Source organism: Onychomys torridus, chromosome 4 (assembly GCF_903995425.1).
Source record: "Onychomys torridus chromosome 4, mOncTor1.1, whole genome shotgun sequence".
Taxonomy (NCBI): domain Eukaryota; kingdom Metazoa; phylum Chordata; class Mammalia; order Rodentia; family Cricetidae; genus Onychomys; species Onychomys torridus.
In genome coordinates this window covers 89,343,479-89,365,541 of record NC_050446.1, presented here as the reverse complement: position 1 = coordinate 89,365,541, position 22,063 = coordinate 89,343,479, and positions in this window count along the sequence as shown.

Here is a 22,063-nt window from a genome sequence, read left to right as displayed (position 1 = left end):
GAGCATAATTGGACTTTTGTTAACTGGAGCAATAGGGAAGGCTGTATATCTTTGTATCAGGCCTGAAGCTATTGTAATGTTTCCATTTAACCTTGTAGAATAAAATGAATTTGATGTGATCTTTCTGAAATTAATATTGGCACAGAGCTTTTCTGCAAATGCCCTTATCTGTGATGATATAAATCCAAGAAGCTTGATTATGTACAGAACAAAGGAATACACTTTTAAAAGGATGTGCTGCATAGACTTTGATTCTGGGTTGTGCTTGTAAGAGAAGACAAGAGTTAGACATGGTGATTAGAGTGCCAGACACCTGCCATTACAAGTGGAACACATGTGCTGAAATGATCTTGTGACTGTCACTGGTGCTGCTTATGTGCCTGAATGTTTCAGTTGTTCCCCCATTGGCATGCACATGGTCTGGAAAACTCTAAACACATTGGTAAGACTCTTGCGATCCTCTCAGTGTTACCTTTCCACTTCCAAAGGAAAATGTTCAGTCAAACAGGGATTTGTAATCCAGCTTTGCTTACCTCCCAGGTATGCAACCCCAGGTAATTCCATTTTTATGTTCTAAGCTTTAGTGTCTTTATCTGAAAAGACTGGAAGAAAAGTAGCCATTTATTATTATCAGCAATTTTATCTTGAAAGCTTTTCCATAACAAAGCTGGGAATAAAGGGACATTTTCAAAAACATCATCTAAACTCATATAACTTAAAACTCACCTCATAACCATTGTTATCTCTGTTCATTTGCTATTCAGGAAGGATCATGTGTAACTAACGACCTGGACTTAATACTTGTGTTCACCAAAAATTCTTGTGGTGATGCCTAATTATCACCATGATGATGTTTGGAGATAGGACTTGTGGATGTAAATAGATGTGCCATGAAGGTGGGACCTGTGGATGTAAATAGATGTGTCATGAAGGTGGAACATCATTATTCCATCAGCATCCTTAGTTTTTAAAGATGGGAGAAAGGGACAAGGTCAATTTTTGTCTATATCCACCAAATAAGATTTCAAATGATAGAGGATGATAGAGATGATGAATATGACCAAACTATACCATGTGCATGTGTGGAATCATCATAAGGAAACCCACTTCTTTGGGTTTACATCACTATCAAAAGCTCATCTTACAGTGATATGATCCACTCTGAAGGATGGAATCTCTCTACCTAAATACCAATATGCCCCACCTCACACCAATGCCAAACTTGAGATCAAGTTTCCAACATACAAATTTTAGAGGACATATTCATAGTGTAGCAAGAACCCTGACCACCCCCAAAATGACCATTAGAGAGCATTATGATATTATATTTTCATCCTCTGAGCACTAAAGAATATTGGTTGTTTAATCCACTCACTCTATGGTATTTATATTATTCTGAACTGTAGAACTAAGTGTGCTGGTCACAAGTATCATACCAAAGCTCTTTACCATGGACATTTGCTTTATAATACTGAGTACCTAACCTTCGTTGGAAAGATGAAAACATAATGGTTGTTTTATTCATAGAAAGTGCTTAGAACAGTTTCACATACATAGTAAATGTTCAGTAAATGTTAACTACTATTATCAAATATTCATTATACATCAGGAATTATGCTTTATGTACTTTATTTACTATCCCAACATCCCAACAGTGTATACATTACTAGACCTATTAAATATTTAAACAAAACAGAAGTATATTTTACAGAAATTATGTAACTTGTCAAGAATACCCTTATTAAATGGTAGAAACAGAGTTGAAGATCAGAGAATTTCAATGCCTTAACTCAGATTCTGAAACATCATGATTTTATTGGTTTGAAGTAAGGCCAGAACAATGCTATGTTTAAATTTGCTTTTATGGCAATTTTAAATGTAGCTGGGATTTAAAACTACTATTCTAGATATTTTTAGTCTTTACCATTTCAAATATACCACTTCAAGTACCAAAGAAGAATCTCTATTTCAAATTTCCATTCCTGGTGAGCCTGACTAGACAACTGACTTGCCTTTGTGTTTCTCTCTTTTACTAGAATACCAGTTGTTAAAGATCATGTATGCTTTCTCTCTCTCTCTCTGGAGTAGTCACTTAAGACATTTAGTTCAGTGATACATAGCCTTAGTAAAAAGTACACTTGCACTCAGTGTTGAATAGTTGAGAACACTGCAAGAATCAGGTGTTGAGCCTGGTTTTGAGTTTGGATTATAGCTGACAGCGTAACTCCAGTGTCACATCCAAGTAAACTATACAAATACATTGTAAGGTAACTACTTTGTGACAGAGAGGTACAGGTATGTAGTCTATGTTCTGTTGCAATGTGTTCAGTTCAGACAGGATCATTCTGGAGTAAGGTAGGTCTCTAATACAATTAGACTGGCTTCATTATTGAGGGACAGGGATTGGTACATAGACATAAACTCAGAAGATATCCTGTGAAAATGAAGGCATGCATTGGTGACATAGTATAAGCAATTTTGTTCTTTCATGGTTCATGTTGAATGTGTTCCACAACACAGAAGTATCAGGAGGTGTGGCCTCTAAGAAATGACTGAATCATATTTGGGGGTCCCCTTTCATAAACAGAATTAGGCACCTGTATGAAGGGATTAATAGGGGAAACTTTGTCCCTTTTTGCTCTGTTTTCTTCCACATGAGAATATGGTGTTCTTTCTTGGGAAATACCGTATCCTACACATCATCTTGGAAGCAGAGCTCAGCCTTCACTAAGTTCTGAACCTGCCAGAGCCTTGATTTTGGATTTCCTAGCTTCCAGTTTTAGACATTTGCTAGAGAGATGTAGAGACTGGGTTAAAAACAATTGAAGTTATGTTTCTAGAGCAAAAGAACACTCAAAATTGCCAGAAAGTCTCCTCAGAATGTAACCTTGTAGAAGGGAATGTAGAAAGGATATAAAGGATGAAGGAGAAGGAGGAGGTTATACTTTCTTCAATATGTGGTGTGGTAATCACACACATGAGATCACAGCAACTGTGATTATCCACAAAAGAACTGCAGAAGGTCAAACTAATCAAATTCCAGCATAGATGGTGAGGGCCTCCTGAGGCTCCATCCTTAGCTGAGTAGCTATTAGTGCTGATGACTGCTTAGTGAGTAAGCATCATTTTTGGGGTATATGATTGGTGTGCATTACTTACACGTCAGTGGATGTCCCTCTACTTGTGGGCATATACATAATGCTAAATGGACTCAGTGATTATTAGTTGGGAATATAAATAGGACATGAATTCGGGAGGGAAATAGTTTGGAGGATCCTGGAAGAGATAGAGGGAGGTAGTTCAGGGAAAGGAGATATGATCAAAATACATTGAATACAGATATGAGATTTTCTTTTCTTTTTTTTTTATATTAAATTTTATACATCAGCCATGGGTTCCCCTGTCCTCCCCCCTCCCGCCTCCACCTCCCAACCTTCCTCCCAGCCCCTCCCCTCCATTCCCATGTCCTCCAGGATCAAGGCACCCCTGGGGATTCATTTAAACCTGGTGGATTCAGCACAGGCAGGTCCTGTCACCTCCTTCCAGACTGAGCAAAGTGTCCCTGTGTAAGCCCAAGGTTTCAAACAGCCAGCTCATTAACTAAGGACAGATCCTAGTCCCACAGACTGGGTGCCTCCCAAACAGATCAAGCTATTCAATGGTCTCACTTATCCAGAGGGCCTGATCTAGCTGGGGGCTCCACAGCCTTTGGTTCATAATTAATGTGCTTCCATTTGTTTGACTATTTGTCCCTGTGCTTTTTGCAATCTTGGATTCAACAATTTACGCTCTTGCAGACCCTCCTCTTTCTTGACAGTTGGACACCTGGAGCTCCACCTGGGGTCTGCCTGAGGATCTCTGTATCCACTTCCATCAGTTATTTATTGGATGAGAGTTCCAAGACAACTGTTATGGTGTTTAGTCATCTGATCACCAGACTAGGTCAGATCAGGCTTTCTCTCTACCATTCTCAGCATACTACAGAGGATATATCATTGTGGATTTCTGGGGACCTCTCAAGCACTCTGTCTATTCCTGTTCTCATGTAGTCTTCATTTATCATGGTCGGTTATTCCTCATTCTCCCTTTCTCCTTTTGATCCAGCTGGGATCTCCTGCTCCCCTAAGCTTTCTTTCCCTCAAATCTTGCCCTTCATTACTCCCACTGTCGTCCAGGTTGTTCATGTAGATCTCATCCATTTCTCTGTCTTTGGGTGATCCCTGTGTCTTTCCTAGGGTCCCGTTTTGTAGGTAGCCTCCCTGGAGTTATGTAGCAGTCTAGTCATCTTTGTTTTATATCTAGTATCCTCCTATGAGTGAGTACATACCGTGTTTGTCCTTCTGAGTCTGGGTTACCTCACTCAGGATGATTTTTTCTAGATCCATCCATTTGCCTGCAAACCTCATAATGTCATTGTTTTTCTCTGCTGAGTAGGACTCCATTGTGTATATGTACCATATTTTCTTTATCCATTCTTCAGTTGAAGGGCATCTAGGTTGTTTCCAGGTTCTGACTATTACAAACAAAGCTGATATGAACACAGCTGAGCAAATGTCCTTGTGGTATGATTGAGCATTCCTTGGGTATATGCCCAAGAGTGCTATAGCTGGGTCTTGGGGGAGATGGATTCCCAATTTTCTAAGGAAGCACCATATTGATTTCCAAAGTGGCTGTACAAGCTTGCATTCCCACCAGCAGTGGAGGAGAGTTCCCCTTGCTCCACATCCTCTCCAGCATAAGCTGTCTTCTGTGTTTTTGATCTTAGCCACTCTGACAGGTGTAAGGTGGTATCTCAGAGTCGTTTTGATTTGCATTTCCCGGAAAAGGGGGACATAACAACAGACAATGAGGAAATCCAGAGAATTATCAGGTCATACTTCAAAAACGTCTACTCCACAAAACTGGAAAATCTAAAAGAAATGGATAATTTTCTGGATAGGTACCACATACCTAAGTTAAATCAAGACCAGATAAACCATTTAAATAGTCCATTAACCCCTAAGGAAATAGAATCAGTCATTAAAAGTCTCCCAACCAAAAAAAAAGCCCTGGACCTGATGGTTTCACTGCAGAATTCTACCAGATCTTCAAAGAAGACTTAATACCAATATCTCTAAATTGTTCCACACAATAGAAGCAGAAGGAATATTACCAAACTCCTTCTATGAGGCTACAATTACCCTGATTCCTAAACCAAACAAAGATGCAACAAAGAAAGAGAACTACAGACCGATTTCCCTCATGAACATTGATGCAAAAATACTCAATAAAATACTGGCGAACAGACTCCAAGAACACATCAAAACAGTTATCCACCATGATCAAGTAGGCTTCATCCCAGAGATGCAAGGGTGGTTCAACATACGAAAGGCCGTCAATGTAATACACCATATAAACAAACTCAAAGAAAAAAACCACATGATCATCTCACTAGATGCAGAAAAGGCATTTGACAAAATCCAACACCCCTTCATGATAAAGGTCTTGGAGCGATCAGGAATACAGGGAACATACCTAAACATAATAAAGGCAATCTACAGCAAGCCAACAGCCAACATCAAATTAAATGGAGAGAAACTCAAAGCAATTCAGGAACAAGGCAAGGCTGTCCCCTCTCCCCCTACTTATTCAATATAGTACTTGAAGTTCTAGCCAGAGCTATAAGACAACATAAAGAGATTAAGGGGATACAAATTGGAAAGGAAGAAGTCAAGCTCTCCCTATTTGCAGATGATGTTAGTATACATGAGTGACCCCAAAAATTCAACCAAGGAACTGATACAGCTAATGAGATTTTCAAAGAATAAGTGAAAAAGTATTTTTATTAAAAACATAAATTGGATATCTGCCTCAGTCTTCATTGTAGCCAGAAATTTTCCTGTGTCCTACCTGGTCCACAGCTGCTCAGACTTAAGTAAGTACACAGAGGCTTATATTCATTAAAACTGCTCAGCCATTAGCTTAGAAATTCACCTAAACTTCATGATGAATTTTACTAAAGATTTTCAGGGTTTAATGCTAAGGGAAGTATCAGAAGAAATACTGGTAAAGATATGTCACAGTCTTAGTGTGAAGAAATGCTTTATCTTTATATGAACTCTAACAATTGTAAGGTACTAACAGCTCTCACTTTTTCACTTTCAAACTGCTAAATGTTTGAAACATTGATAATGTAAGTTTTGGAAATGACAATTTAATACATGAGGGATCTAATAACACAAAATATAGAAACAGATAACACGTGTCACGTTTGGTATATATTCTTTAGCTCAATGAACATATGTACATTCTATAACTCAGTCAGTCAATGAATAAGTTATTGCAAAGATAGGAGGGGGCTGGGGATTTAGCTCAGTGTTAGAACACTTGCCTAGCAAGCACAAGGCCCTGGGTTCGGTCCTCAGCTCTGGAAAAACAAAAAGATAGGAGTGGCCAAATAAATGAAAATGTGTCTGTGTACATTATGAATCAGAACTGATCATCCTTGAGATGGGTTAAATAATCTTCCATTTCTGCAATGAAATTATATAATCATTAAAGAGCTACAATGGAATTATGCCATGATTAAAGAGATGCTGCATCTCTGTTCAATGTGGAATGGTTTCTGTGAGTGACTTTTCTATTGCTCTGAAGAGACACTATGACCAAGGCAACTTACAAGAGAAAACATTTAATTTGGCCCACAGAGTTCAAGATGGTTAGAGCCCATGGCCATTCTGAGGAGAACATGGCAATATGCAGGCACCAACAAGGCCATACCTCTTAGTCCTTCCAAAACAGTCCCATCAACTCAGGACCACATATCTCAATATACGAGCCTATTGGGGCCATGCAGTCAAACCACCACAGTCTCCATGGCTAATTTGGGAGTGAAAAAAGTAAAGGAAAAAAATGCACATACAGTATGATTCCATGTGCATCCATCCACACATGTCAGGAAGTCACCATCTGAGCCTTGGAAACATTAACAAAACTATAAAATTGAACACAAATAATGGTGATGCAACCTAAGGTGACTTTTACTTTAATTTTTATACTTAGAATGTGTTCATTTATCATAATTCTAAAACTATTTTCATTGTTTACTAATTACAAATATAAATATTTAACAACTACTATGTTTTTCTTAGTCATTCTATTCTCTAATATTTCTTAAATAGTCAGAGATGTGCCCATGGATTTCTATTCAAGAATGATACTTGTAATATAAATTATGACATATGACTTATGTAAATAATATCCAGATACTAAATACAGAATATTTGCTCAATAGTGCATACTATATGTTTGAAATTTTTAAAGAAACTGCATATTAATACATACAGGAAAATGTCTTTAGAAGTCATGATAAAATGTTAACTGATCTTGTTTCTCTGAAATAGATTAATACTACTAATATTTATTTGTAATTCATTTTATATGGCAATAAAATGATATAGTATGGACAAATTGGGTTTTGTTCTCTGGGCTTTTGTCCCATTAACATTAATATGTCTATTGTTGTTGTCTTTGTTCAGCTCATCTTTAGGCAGTCATGTTGATGAGAATTTATGGATGTTAGCTTTTGACATTCCTAGGAGACTCCTACAAAAACTCCCTGATTCTCTGGCTCTTGCAATCTTTCTAGCCCCTCTTCTGAAATGATCCCTGAGCCTTGGGTGCAGGAGTTGTACTGTAGATGTATCCACTGGGATTGGGCTCCAGAACTCTGCATTTTGATTGGTTACAATTTTCTGTAATGTTCTCCATCTGTTGCAAAGTGAAGTTTCCTCAATGAGTTCTGAGAACTACACTTATCTGTGAATTTAAAGATGATATTTAGAATCTTGTTAGGAATTATAGGCGAGTTTAGTATAAAATGGTGGTGGTAGGTCCTCTCCCAGATCCAGGATTTACATACAAATAATTTAGAGACTGAGCAGATTGCATTTATTTATTTGCTAATACACGCATAAGTATATACCTAAATATATGTATGGAGCAACAATTAATGAATACAGAGGCCATGAATTTGAAAGAGAGCAAGGAGGGGTATATGGAAGGATTTGGAGGGAGGAAAATAAAGGGGAACTGATGTAATTATTTTAAAATTTCAAAAAATAAAAGAAATAATTAAAAAATGAAATACAAAAGTTTTTTTTCTTTTTATAATCCATCTTCCTCTTGCCTCAATTCACTTATATAGTAGGTTTTCCTAGGGCTCCTCTACTCAGAGCATAGTGATAATGTCCTCATTTACAACAAGAATTGAAGAGTATCATCAATGAGACAGTCCTTTCCGAGAAAGCAGTATCTATCTTTGTCTGTTCCCCTCCCCCTTCTTATTTTAGTACTTTCAGAGATTAGAGAATTTAATTGTACAACTTGTGGAATGCAGTTTTCCTTCCAACAGCTGTGTTTATGGTATATAATCTATTAGCTGCTTATATGCCAACGTTTAAAAGCATCCTGATGGATAATACTTAGCAAAGGATTAATCTTTTCCAGCGTCACCCTCTTGACCCACAAATGTACATTAGTGAGATGAGGGGAGGTATAATGCCTGCTCTGACATTTGTTTGCAATGCTTCCAAACATCTTCTGGGATGTGGATTCAGGTTTCCTGGCATTGACACAGACTGGCAAGTCAGCATTGAGATGTACTGTTCCCATATGCCAAGGCCAGGATAACTGAGACTGGCTGAGCATTTATGCTGAGCTGGGCCTGTGACATTTTCATGGTGTCCCTCCCTGGAATTGATTGTGTTGCCCATCAGCCATGCTGTTGGAAGTGCTCATGAGGTGCATACAATGCAATAAGGAGAACAGGTTTTGATTCCCCTCTCCTGTGTCTCCTGTCCATCACTTGGTCAGCACTATCTTAAAAAACAAAAACAAAAACAAAACAAAACAAAACAAAAAACCCAGGAAAATAGAGGGTCCTTTAAAACCTTAACACTTTACTCATTTGTTTCTCTCATGCTTGAAATTGGAGTTTCAGATCTGGCTTTCTCATTCATATTTATAGGAATTTGAGTAGGTATTTTATGAAGTGTGTGTGGGGGTACTTGGAGGAGTGAAGGGGTATGAAACTCTTGTCAGAATGCAATGTATGAAAGAAGAATAATTTTTTAAAAATTCAGAAAATGAATATAGTGTTTATAATATTAAAAAATTAGCTAAAAATAAAATGTCCTTTCCTATCCTCAGTTAATTTAGGAATTTAAGCTTGACGTTTCCAGATATGAGACAAGAAGGAAGAATGGGAAAAGTCAGTTCTCAGGATCAGTTAGATCGCTATCAAATCTTCTCTGCCCCCTTTTAACATAAACTCTTTGGAGCAAGTTGTTCTTCGCAGTTTTGTGGCATACCTTTAACATAAAGTGACTCCTATAGCCTTGTGCATTGAATATCTACTTCTTAGCTGACTATTTTGGAAGTTTTTGGAAACTTTGGGAGGTGGGCCTAGCTGGAGGCATTAGATTGTTGAGGGAAGAATCTTGTGTTCTCTCTCTCAATAAAAATTTCTTCCAGCACACACTTTAACTTCCAGGCTATTCTACCCATATGCAGGGACCAAACAACCATTCACCAAAACCTCTGAAACTATAAGTCCAAATAAACATTTGGGTAATTCTCACAGGCATTTTGGTCAAAGCTATGCAAAAGCAACAATTTTACCTTGGCTCTTTGTGTGTTCAATGGAGATATTTCAAAGGATGATGCACAAGGATGATACAATTCTGGAAAATATATCTATCACAGGGCTTGATACGCTGACAGAAATAACATGGTAAGAATTATAATAGCCATTATTACTCTTGTGTCTGCAGCACTGTCACATCATTTGCATTCTCAATTGAAATACCTTGAGTGGGAGAAGAAACTGACACAGGTTGAGCACACGGTGTACAAGGCTCATTCTGAAGCAGTGTTTCAAGTAAAAGACTGTCCAAAGGAAATTGTAATTTGTAATGACTATAGTTATTAGAGATTATTTTTCTGCTTAGATATAATTTCAAGTAGTAGTGCTTTTGTTTCGAAAAGCATTTAATAGTCTTTACTATCTACATGCTTGCTATTTTCCCAACACTGAACTCTGGGGTTACAGCCGTAACTGAACAAAGTTGGCTTTATGATTTCATTGCAATGGAGGTATACATACCATGGAGATCTTTGGGGCCTCTGATGACAATTTGGTTAGATAGCAGAGCTGAGACTTGCATTGTATTAGATGACTTGGCAGCAGGTTCTAGAAAGCAGGGCCTTGTTGGATTGATTGCTGGAAAGAGATACAGAGCTGGTTCTACGGCTTAATAAATTGATCTGCAAGGTGGAAGGACTAAAGAAAGGCTTGTGCAGCTGTCACTGGTATTGGTCAGGGTAAGGAGGCATTCACTTTTTTTTTTTTTTTTTTTTTTCATCTTGATAAACCATGGTCACCGAGTAGTCCATCTGTAATTATTACCTCTGAAGTCCCAGGTATATTAGTTATGCAGAAAGGGAATTTTTTCCAGCAATTACTTTAAGGTGTATTTTTGCCTGTAACTTTTGATAAAATTGTATCCAAATCAGGATTTTCCAAAATTAATTCAGTACAGCATGATCAACCACCTACTTAGTATTTTATGCCAGGTCCTTAAAATTGAATGACTACATATTATGAGTAAAACTCATTTCAGCAAACTAATGTTGATCTTGCAAAACCAGGAAGGGACATGTAATGACAGTTACATGGAGGCAAAAGTATCAATCTAATTGATTGAAAATGTCTATTGATGACTCTGAGAATGAAGCCTGGTCTGCAATGTTCTATCCTGAGCTCAATCTAGAAAGAGACAGACAGACAGATAGAATAAATCTTGGGCCTATAAAGAGAAGCAAAACATATAGCCAAATGGAGACACTGCATTCTATATAGGGTGAAATAACAAAAGAAAGAAAAAGGAACTAAATTTGTTACTTTGATGAGCAATACCTTTTGGTATCAATTCTTTATGCCATCTAAAGTAACCGCACTTGCTTATTTTGTTATTATGCACCTCTCATATTGTGGAAAACACCAACCTGCTGTATCTGGCCTTAAGAGTAGCTCTTTTAGCTGAAAATATCTTAAAAAACATTTAGGCTCTTGGTGATTCATTCCAGCTGTTTTATTGAAAACAGTGTGCATATGTGGCTTGGAGCAGTGAGCAAGAGTCTCTCTTATTTATTTTAGTAACTGTTTAGTACATGTTGTTTTGCCCAGAGAGCGAAGGACCTTCTGCACTATGTGGGGACTTGTATCAAACCTAGTTTTTAAATAAACATCATTCTGCAAGTGTTCTTCATTGCGTCCAATTGTTCATACTTCCTTTCATTTCTAAAGCAGCAAGATCAAAAAGTGTAGAAGAAAACCGAGCCAAGACCCAGGGTCTCCGAGTCCTTCCTTTTCAATAACACTGCACCAGCAGGCAAATCATTCGCCGGGTTTTTCTCATTTCGGAGAGAGCAGGGAAGTTTCGATCTAACTCAGGAGAGGAAGCAAAGCTAACACAAAGTGATAGAAGAGCAACACTGTGATTTCAAACGAGACTCAAAAGACCCTGTTCAGCTACCTCCAGGCAGCACATGTTGAACGCATAGGCTTCTAACCCCACCCCCACCCCAAAGCATTCTTTCCATGAAAAGTTCCACATAACAATTTGATCACAAAATAGTTAATCTTAAGCATGCAACTTTCCGTGATCATCTACACTTTAGTTGTGGATTGAATGCTAAGTTGTTTTCCTTCTTTTGAACTTCCAAGGCCTTTTTCCAGATGGTGTCAGGAGGCACACTGCTTGTGTGTAATTCCTGATGACTTTGAAAGCTCACTCCATCAGGGATGCCTCACACCCCACCGGGACCCTGAGTAGCCTGCCTCCCCATATGTTCCTCACTCCCTGCACTCTGAGTTCCATGGCTGTCCTGCCTGCATAACAAACACAAATGTGACTCTGGACCTGGATTTCTCCCAGATGAGCAGACTTCAAAGTAACTGCAGAGCCTCTAGGAGAAGGCCTGTCCTTCCCCCATCTGTGTGACCACTGCCAGCTCCTGTGTCTGGTTTCCTTACTGACTGAGTGATTAAAAGAGGTGCCAAAGGTAGTGAGGAAGCAAGGAATCCAAAGAGGTTTGCGGTGAGCCCGAGCTGGAAATGAGTGGGGGGAACGAGGCAAATTTAAATTTTCCATCTGGAACAACAAATTAGGTCGGGAATGACAAATTCAGTGCAAGTAGCAGGTTAGCAGTGACAGCGTCAACACATCTACTGCAACTTTGCATGCCATTATTTAACATGCTAATATATCACTATTATGTGCTCATTACTGACGGCAGCCCCATGGAGAAGAAGAGATCATTATTTACTTGAGGGCCATGGCATTGACTGATGAGGATCGTATAACGAGTCAGACACCCTAGCTTTCTCATGATGGAAATGAAGTGAGACTTGTTCTTTTATGCTTGCGTGTAAGTAGAACTTGAGATATAACGGGCTGAGGTGCTGTGGTCCTGCAATCTTTCATGGGACCTTCCATATCACTCCCAGCTGTAGCATACAAGATATACCTGAGTATGTTTTCTGGTTATACCTTTTCCCTTTCTCTTTTGAAAATACTTTTGTATGCCTGCCTCTATTCTTGGCTCTTGTTAATCCTCCAAATTCAAGATGTTTCCCTACAAATGGATTTTTTTCTATTCTTAAAAAGCCCATGAATTTATTTTTTGGTTCCTAGTGCTTGCCCATTGATCCAAATTTGAAGGGCACAGGCCCAACTGTAGTGCTATTTCAGAAATGGCAATTGAAGCCAGATGGCCTCTCTCCAGAGCATGGCATGGAACTGACATCATGGGATTCAAGACCTACTTCCTGCTATATTACTGCTTGGTGGGAGGGAAAATAGAAAGCACCCAGTACCAAGTGATAGACAGAGGGCAGAGTCCATCAGACCATGACCTCCTTCCAAGCTGGACACATTGGACTTTTCATACTGTGCTCTTTTGAAGCAAGATGCCCAATAAATGAACAACATGCTCAATTAATTTTTTTAATTAAACAATTTTTTATTCATTTTAGATGCCAGCCACAGATTGCCCTCTCTTTCTTCCTCCCTCCCCTCCAGCCTTCCCTCCCTCAACCCATTCCCCATTTCCTCCTCTAACAAGGTAAGGCCTCACATGGGGAGTCAGCAGAGCCTGGTACATTCAGTAGAGGCAGGTCCAAGCTCCTCCCCTGCATCAAGTCTGTGCAATGTGTCCCACCATAGGTAGTGAGCTCCAAAAGGCCAGCTCATGCACCAGGGATGGATCCCGATCTAAGTGCCAGGAGGTCCCTTAAGCAAATCAAGCTATGCAACTATCTCACTTATGCAGAGGGCCTAGTCCAGTCCCTTGGAAGATCAGCTGTCAGTTCAAAGTTCATGAGTTCCCACTAGTTTGGTTTGGTTGTCTCTGTGGTTTCCCAATCATGATCTTAATGTCCCTTGTTCAGAGAATCCTTCTACCCTCTCTTCGACTTGACTCCAGGAGCTTGGCCCGGTGCCTGGCTATGGATCTCCACATCTGCTTCCATCAGTTACTGGATGAAGGCTCTATGATATGACAGTTAGGGTATTCACTGCTCTGATTACTGGGGTAATCCAGTTCAGGCAGCCTCTCCACCATTGCTAGTAGTCTAAGCTGGAGTCATCCTTGTGGATTCCTGGGGACTTCCCTTGCACCAGATTTCTCCCTATCTCCATGATGTCTGCCTCTCTTTCATTGCTCTCCCACTGCATCCCTGTTCCAGCTCAGCTATTCCATTCCCTTATGTTCTCATTCCCCATCCTCTACCCTCCATTGCTCCCCCAAACCCCAGTTTATTCATGGAGATCTCATCTATTTCCACTTTCCAGGGTGATCCATCTGTCCCTCCTTGTTAGCTAAGTCCTCTGGAGCTGTGGGCTATGGTCTAGTTATCCTTTGCTTTACATCTAGTATCCACTTATGAGTGAGTACATACCATGTTTGTCCTTCTGCATGCTCAATAAATTAATGACAACAACAAAATCATTCTTCATGGAAGATGTTCTCTACCATTTTGTAGAATGAAAAATGAGCAAATGAATGGAATGAATATATGAACACAGTTTCTTTGTTTATAATTTCCACCCTTGTTCAAACTCTGTATCCTTTTATTTACCAGAGGTGACAGAAAGAAGCTGAGGAGCTTTGTTGCTGTTGATGTCAAAACAATCTTTTCCTTGCTACCATCCCTTAATTGATAGGATGAGAAGGCAGTCTGTGGATTGCTTCAGGCTGGGATAGAGTACCACAGTCAGGTTTCAGAGCAGGTGAGCTATTATCAGCGATTCAGGAAATACTATTTTCTCTTTTACTTTTCATCCTGTTGAGTACATTTTGGCCATAAGCAAAAAAAAATTAGAATTATCTATAAAAACATATTTCTAGGCCAATATTTCTTTTCAGTTTTCATGCTGTGTTGTGTCAAAAACACACAGTCAGCAGGTTTTCTATTAGGACTAAGGGTTTTGTGGTGTTGTCTATAGGGTTGCTTGGATCATTTGAGCAAAATCAGAATCCATGGACTTCCTCATCTTGCTCATGTATACTAATTTCTAATAAACTATCTCATTTTAGAATTTGAAGTAGAAAACTATTTGGTTTATCTTGCTGTGATACATTGTTATCGTTGACATATTTAACTTATTTATTTTCCCTTTCATTATCCATATCCTTTTGCCATGCTTGGAGTTTATTACCAGTATATAACCATTTTTATATTTCACTGTATTTTTAGCCACATTGTTGGATCATCTCCATAGTCAAATTGGCTCAGTATTTACAAATCAAAATTCTTACTTATATTACTACTCTCTAAGTTAAAGGAAATGTTTTATTATTATATTTGTAGAAGGATGTGCAATTAGATGTGTGAATAAATAATATGCTGATAATTACAAACCTCCAAAAAGTTGAAGAAACAAATTATTTATTTTGAAAATCCAAATCTGTAGAGTTCTCTATGGGTTTACTGAAAAGAATTCCTGGTCAAACTGTAACACCAACATAGAACATTTTTTTGCTATACTTAGAAATGAAGTAAAATTTTTAGCCGTATCTGGAGAAGCATTCTCACTAAATATTAAATTAAGATATAAAATCCATTTTCATTGCATGTCAAAAGAACTATATGCATTTTCTACCCATACCTTGGTCTACTGGGGTATGTTGATTCATGTCACACTCTGTGGATACACTGAGGACAGAGCCACTGGTAAAACACTTCTGCTGGTGAGGTAAGGTAGACATAGACATCTGTTCTCTGCTGCTGTTCTGAAATCTGTGCCAACAGCCCATTTTTCACAGATAATCTAAACTGCTTGTGTGTTTTATTTTGTTGGAAGATTGTCAGAAAAGAACAAGCTGAAATAGCCATTAAAGAAATTTAGATTCATTTGTGATTGGTTTTCATGTCATTTCAATGAACCCCACTCATTATCCATATATTTCCCCAAACATTTTTACTTCAGAAAATTAAAAGAAAAATGTCTTTGGGCAGACATGTTTTTAGTTCAACTTACTTGAAATTTAATGAAAAATCGACCCATACACTACCTTCATTCACACTTCTCCCATCTAAAGAACATTTTTAAACATTTGTTTATTAATTTATTCTTCTGTCATATATCATATTCCAACTGGAGTTTCCCCTCCCTCTTCTTTTCCCTGTCCCTCCCCCCATCTCCCCTTTCCTCCAGATCCACTTGTTTGTTTCTCTTCAGAAAACAACAGGCTTTCCAGGGAAATCAACCAAACATGGCATAACAAGTTACAATAAGATAAGGCACATCTTCTCATATCAAAGCTGGACAAGCAGCCCAGTAGGAGAAAAGGGTCCCGAGAGGAGGCAAAAGAGTCAGAGACAGCTTCTGCTCCCACTGATTGGAGTTTCACAAGAAGAACAAGCTATACAATAATAACATATGCAGAGGACCTAGGTTAGACACATACAGGCTCTCTATGGGCCCTGGTTAGTTGATCTATTGGCTGTGTTTTTGTGGTGTCCTTGACCCCTCTGGTTCCTGTGATCCATCCTCCCTTTCTTTCATGGGATTCCCTGAGCTCAGCCTGATGTTTGGCTGTGGGTCTTTACATCTGCTCCCATCAGTTTCTGGATGACGCCTCTCTGATGATGATTATAGTAGGCACCGATCTATAAGTATAGGAGAATATCATTAGAAATTATTTCATTGACATTTTTTCTTTCGTCTAGTCTAGTTGTGTTTGGTTCTATTCTAAGTCTCTCAGCTATCCAGTCTCTAGTTCCTGGACCTGCAGGCAGTGTCAGGCATGTGCTCCCTCTTGTGATAGGGTCTGGAGTTGGACCAGTTACTGGTTGACTACTCACACAAGTTCTTTGATACCTTTACCTTAGCACACCTTGAAGGTAGGATAAATTGTAGGTCAAAGGTTTTATGGCTTGGTTGGTGACCCAGTTTCTACACTTGAAGCCTTGCTTGGTTATACATGATGGCAATCAGGCTCTCATTATTAGCAGTTTTTGCTAGGGTTGCCTTTGTAGATTCCAGAGAGTTTCCATTGTACTAAGTTTTCCAGCCATTTCTCCCTCCATCCCTTACAACCATCTGATACTGCCTGTTCTCATTCCCATCTATCCCCAGTTCTCCAGTGAAAACTGTTATTTCTTCTTCCCAGGGAGATCCACAGACCCCCCTCCCCCAGCCCTCCTTGTTACTTAGCCTCACTCAGTCTATGGATTGTAGCATGATTACTTTTTACTTTACAGATAACATCCATTTACAAGTGAGTACATATCATGTTTTCCTTTCTGGGTCTGAGTTACTTCATTCAGCATGATGTTTTTCTAGTTACATACATTTGCCTGCAAATTTCATGGTGCCATTGTTTTTTAACAGCTAAGTAATAATTCATTGTGTAAATGTACCACATTTCCTGGTTATCCATACTTCAGTTGATGGGCATCTAGACTGTTTCCAGTTTCTGGCTATTACAAATAAAGTTGCTAAGAACAAGGTTAACTAAATGTCCTTGTGGTTTTACTGAGCATCCTTTGTGTATATGCTCAAGACTGGATCTTGAGGTAGATCAATTCCCAATTTTCTGAGAAAGCACTGTACTGATTTCCAAAATGGCTGAACAAGTTTGCACTACCACCAGCAATGGAGGGCTGTTACCCTTGCTCCACATCCTCTCCAGCATAAACTCTCACTGTGTTTTTATACAGTGTAAGATGACAGGTGTAAGATGGAATCTCAGAGTCATTTTGATTTGCATTTCCCTGAGAGTGAAGGATGTTGAACATTTCTTTAATTGTTTCTCAGTCATTTGAGATTCTTCTGTTGGGAATTATCTGTTTATACCTTATCCCCTTTTTAATTAACTTATTTGTTGTGTTGATGACTAGTTTCTTGAGTTCATATATATTTTAGAGATGATCCTCTGTCAGATGTGTGGTTGGTGAAGATCTTTTCCCATTTTGTAGTCTGCTTTTTTGTCTTATTGACCATGTCATTTGCTTTACAGAAGCTTTTCAGTTTCATGAGATCCCATTTCTTAGTTGCTGATCTTTGTGCCTGCACTATCAGTGCTCTTCTATCCAGGAAGTCATTTCCTGTGCCTATGCATTCAAGGCTATTTCCCCCTTTCTAGTCTACCAAGTTCAGTGTATTTGGATTTATGTTGAGGTCTTTTTTCCACATGGACTTGAGTTTTTTTGCAGAGTGATAGGTAGATCTATTTGTATTCTTCTACATGCCTACATTCAGTTATGCCAATACCATATGTTGAAGATGCTTTCTTTTTTACATTGTATATTTTTGGCTTCTTTATAAAAAAATCAGGTATCCATAGGTGTGTGGATTTGTGTCTGGGTCTTTTATTCAACTCCATTGATCAAACTGTCTGTTCTTTTTTTCCCTTTTATTGTTATTGTTATTATTATTATTATTATTATTATTATTATTATTATTATTATGTGTTTTAATTTTATACATCAGCTATGGGTTCCCCTGTCCTCCCCCTCCAGTTCCCACCCCCACCTTCCCCCCAGCCACTCCCCTCCATTCCCATGTCCTCCAGGACCAAGACAACCCTGATTCATTTAAACCTGGTGGATTCAGTACAGGCAGGTCCTGTGCACTCCTTCCAGGCTGAGCATGTGTCCCTGTGTAAGCCCAAGGTTCCAAACAGCCAGCTCATGCACTAAGGACAGGTCCCAGTCCCACAGCCTGGATGCCTCCCAAACAGATCAAGCAATTCAATTGTCTCATTTATCCAGAGGGCCTGCTCTAGTGGGGGGGGGGGCGCTCCAGAGCCATTGGTTCATAATTCATGTGCTTCCATTCAATTGGCTATTTGTCCCTGTGCTTTTTGCAATCTTGGATTCAACATTTCACACTCTTAAAGTCCCTCCTCTTTCTCAACAGTTGGACACCTGGAGCTCCACCTGGGGCCTGGCTGAGGATCTCTGCATCCACTTCCATCAGTTATTGGATGAGAGTTCCAAGACAACTGTTAGGGTGTTTAGTCATCTGATCACCAGACTAGGTCAGATCATGCTTTCTTTCGACCATTGCCAGCAGTCTACAGAGGATATATCATTGTGGATTTCAACAGAGAATTCTCCACAGAGGAAGTTCAAATGGCTGAAAGACATTTAAGGAATTGCTCAACATCCTTAATTATCTGGGAAATACAAATTAAAACGACTCTGAGATACCACCTTACACCTGTCCGAGTGGCTAAGATCAAAAACACAGAAGACAGCTTATGCTGGAGAGGATGTAGAGCAAGGGGAACTCTCCTCCACTGCTGGTGGGAATGCAAGCTTGTACAGCCACTTTGGAAATCAATATGGTGCTTCCTGAGAAAATTGGAAATCCATCTCCCCCAAGACCCAGCTATTTCACTCTTGGGCATATACCCAAGGAATGCTCAATCATGTCACAAGGGCATTTGCTCAGCTATGTTCATATCAACATTGATTGTAATAGCCAGAGCCTGGAAACAACCTAGATGCCCTTCAACTGAAGAATGGATAAAGAAAATATGGTACATATACACAATGGAGTCCTACTTAGCAGAGAAAAACAATGATATCATGAGGTTTGCAGGCAAATGGATGGATCTAGAAAAAATCATCCTGAGTGAGGTAACTCAGACTCAGAAGGACAAACATGGTATGTACTCACTCACAGGAAGATACTAGATGTAAAACAAAGATGACTAGATTGCTACACAGCTCCAGGGAGGCTACCTAGAAAATGGGACCCTAGGAAAGACACAGGGATCACCCAATGACAGAGAAATGGATGAGATCTACATGAACAACCTGGACGACAGTGGGAGTAATGAAGGGCAAGATTTGAGGGAAAGAAAGCTTAGGGGAGCAGGAGATCCCAGCTGGATCAAAAAGAGAAAGGGAGAATGAGGAATAACAGACCATGATAAATGAAGACCACATGAGAACAGGAATAGGCAGAGTGCTCAGAGGTCCCCAGAAAACCTGTCTGTTCTTATGAAAATACCCTCAGTTTTTATTACCATAGCTCTGTAGTACAGCTTGAAATCAGGGATGGTAATACCTCTGGGAGTTCTTTTTGTTGTATAGGATTGTTTTAACTATCCTGAGTATTTTGTTTTTCTATATGAAATTGAGTATTGTTCTTTCAAGGTCCATAAATAATTGTGTTGGAATTTTGATTGCAGTTGCATTGAATCTAGATTGCTTTAGCTAAGATGCCATTTTTACTATTTTAATCCTACTGATCCATAAGCATGGGAAATCTTTCCATATTCTGGTATGTTCTTAAAGGTGTTGTCATACAGGTCTTTCATTTGCATGGTTAGAATTACCTTAAGATATTTTATATTATTTGTGGCTATTGAGATGGGTGTTGTTTCCCTGATTTCTTTCACAGCCCATTTGTCATTGGTATATAGGAAGCTACTGATTTTTTTTTTTTGAGTTAACCTTGTATGCAGCCACTTCAGTGAAAGTATTTATCAGCTGTAGGAGTTCCCTGGTAGAATTTTTGGGGTTGATTATGCATATTACTATGTTGTCACTGAGTAGTGATACTTTGACTGCTTTCTTTTCAATTTGTATCCCCTCAATCTCCTTTACTTGTCTTATTGGTCTAGATAGATCTTCAAGTACTATATTAAATAGGATATACAGAGGGGAACAGCCTTGTCTTAGTCTTGATTTCAGGGGAATTACTTTGATTCCTCTCCTTTTAATTTGATGTTGACTATAGCTTGCTGTTAATTTCCTTTATTATGTTTAGATATGTCCCTTGTATCCCTGTTCTCGACAAGACTTTTACCATGAAGAGATGTTAATTGTCAAAGGCTTTTTCAGTATCTAATTCAATGATCATGTAGTTTTTTTTCTTTCAGTTTGTTTATATGGTAGATTCCACTGACAGAGTTTTTTATGTTAAACCATCTCTGGGATGAACCTTACTTAATCATGGATAATATTTTTGATGTGTTCTTGGACTAAGATTGTGATTATATTGACTATTTTTGCAGCAGTGTTAATGAGGGAAATTGGTCTACAATTCCTTCTTTGCAGAATCTTTGTGTGGTTTGGTACCAAGGTAACTGTGACCTCATAAAATGAATTTGGCAATGTTCCTTCTATTAAAATGTTGTGAATAATTTGAGGAGTATTGGTATTTGCTCTTCTTTGAAAGTCTGAATTTTGAGGTAAAATTGTCTTGTCCTTGGCTGCTTTTCTCTCTCTCTCTCTCTCTCTCTCTCTCTCTCTCTCTCTCTCTCTCCATCTATCTATCTATCTATCTATCTATCTATCTATCTATCCAGTTGGGATATCTTTAGTGACTGCTTTCTGTTTCCTTAGGGGCTTATAGGTCTATTTAAATTGTTTATCTGACTCTGATTCAATTTTGGTAAGAGAAAATTGTCTATTTATTTTAGATTTTCTGATGTTGTAGAGTACAGGTTTTAAAGTATGACGTAGTGATCCTTTGGAATTCCCTGATGTATCTTGTTATGTTCCCCTTTTTATTTCTGATTTTTCTAGTTTGGATATTCTCTCTTTGCCTTTTAGTTAGTGTTGATAAGGTCTTGTCTATCTTGTTGATTTTCTCAAAGAACTAACTCCTTGTTTCATTAATTCTTTGTTTTGTTTGCTTTGTTTCTATTTTATTTATTTCAGCCCTTAGTTTGATAATTTCCTGCCATCCACTCCTCTTGGGTGTTTGCTTCTTTTTGTTCAAGGGCTTTCAGGTGTGTTGTTAAATTGCTAGTATGAGATATCTTCAATTTCTTTATGTCAACATTTAATACTATGAACTTTCCTCTAGCACCACTTTCATTATTTCCCACAAGTTTGGGTGTGTTGTGCATTCATTTTTATTGAATTCTAGAAGAATTTGATTTATTTTTTTAAAATTTCTATGTTGACCCAGAAGTCTTTCAGTAGACACTTGGTCAATTCCCATGAGTTTGTAGGCTTTCTGTTTTTAAATCTAGCTTAATACATGGTTGTCCAACAGGATTCAGGGGGTTATTTCATTTTTCTTGTGTCTACTCAGACTTACTTTGTGACCAAGTATGTGATCAGTTTTGGAGAAAGTTCTGTGAGGTGTTGAGAGGAAAGTATGTTCTTTAGTGTTTGGGTGAAATTCTCTATAGATAACTGTTCTGTCCATTTGTTTCATAATGCTTTTCTAGTATTTCTTTGTTTAGTTTCTGTCTGGATGACCTGTCCATTGGTGAGAGTGTTGTACTGAAGTCTCCCACTATCAATGTATGAGGGTCGATGTGTGGTTTAAGCTTTAACAATGTTTCTTTTACAAATGTGGGTGTTCTTGAGTATGGGGCATGTTAAGAATTGAAATATCATCTTGGTGGATTTTTTCTTTGATGAGTATAAAGTATCTTTCCCACCTCTTTTGATTACTTTTTTGGAAGTTTATTTTCTTGGATATTAGAATAGCAACACCAGCTTTCTTCTTGGGTCCATTTGCTTGGAAAAATCTTTTCCCAA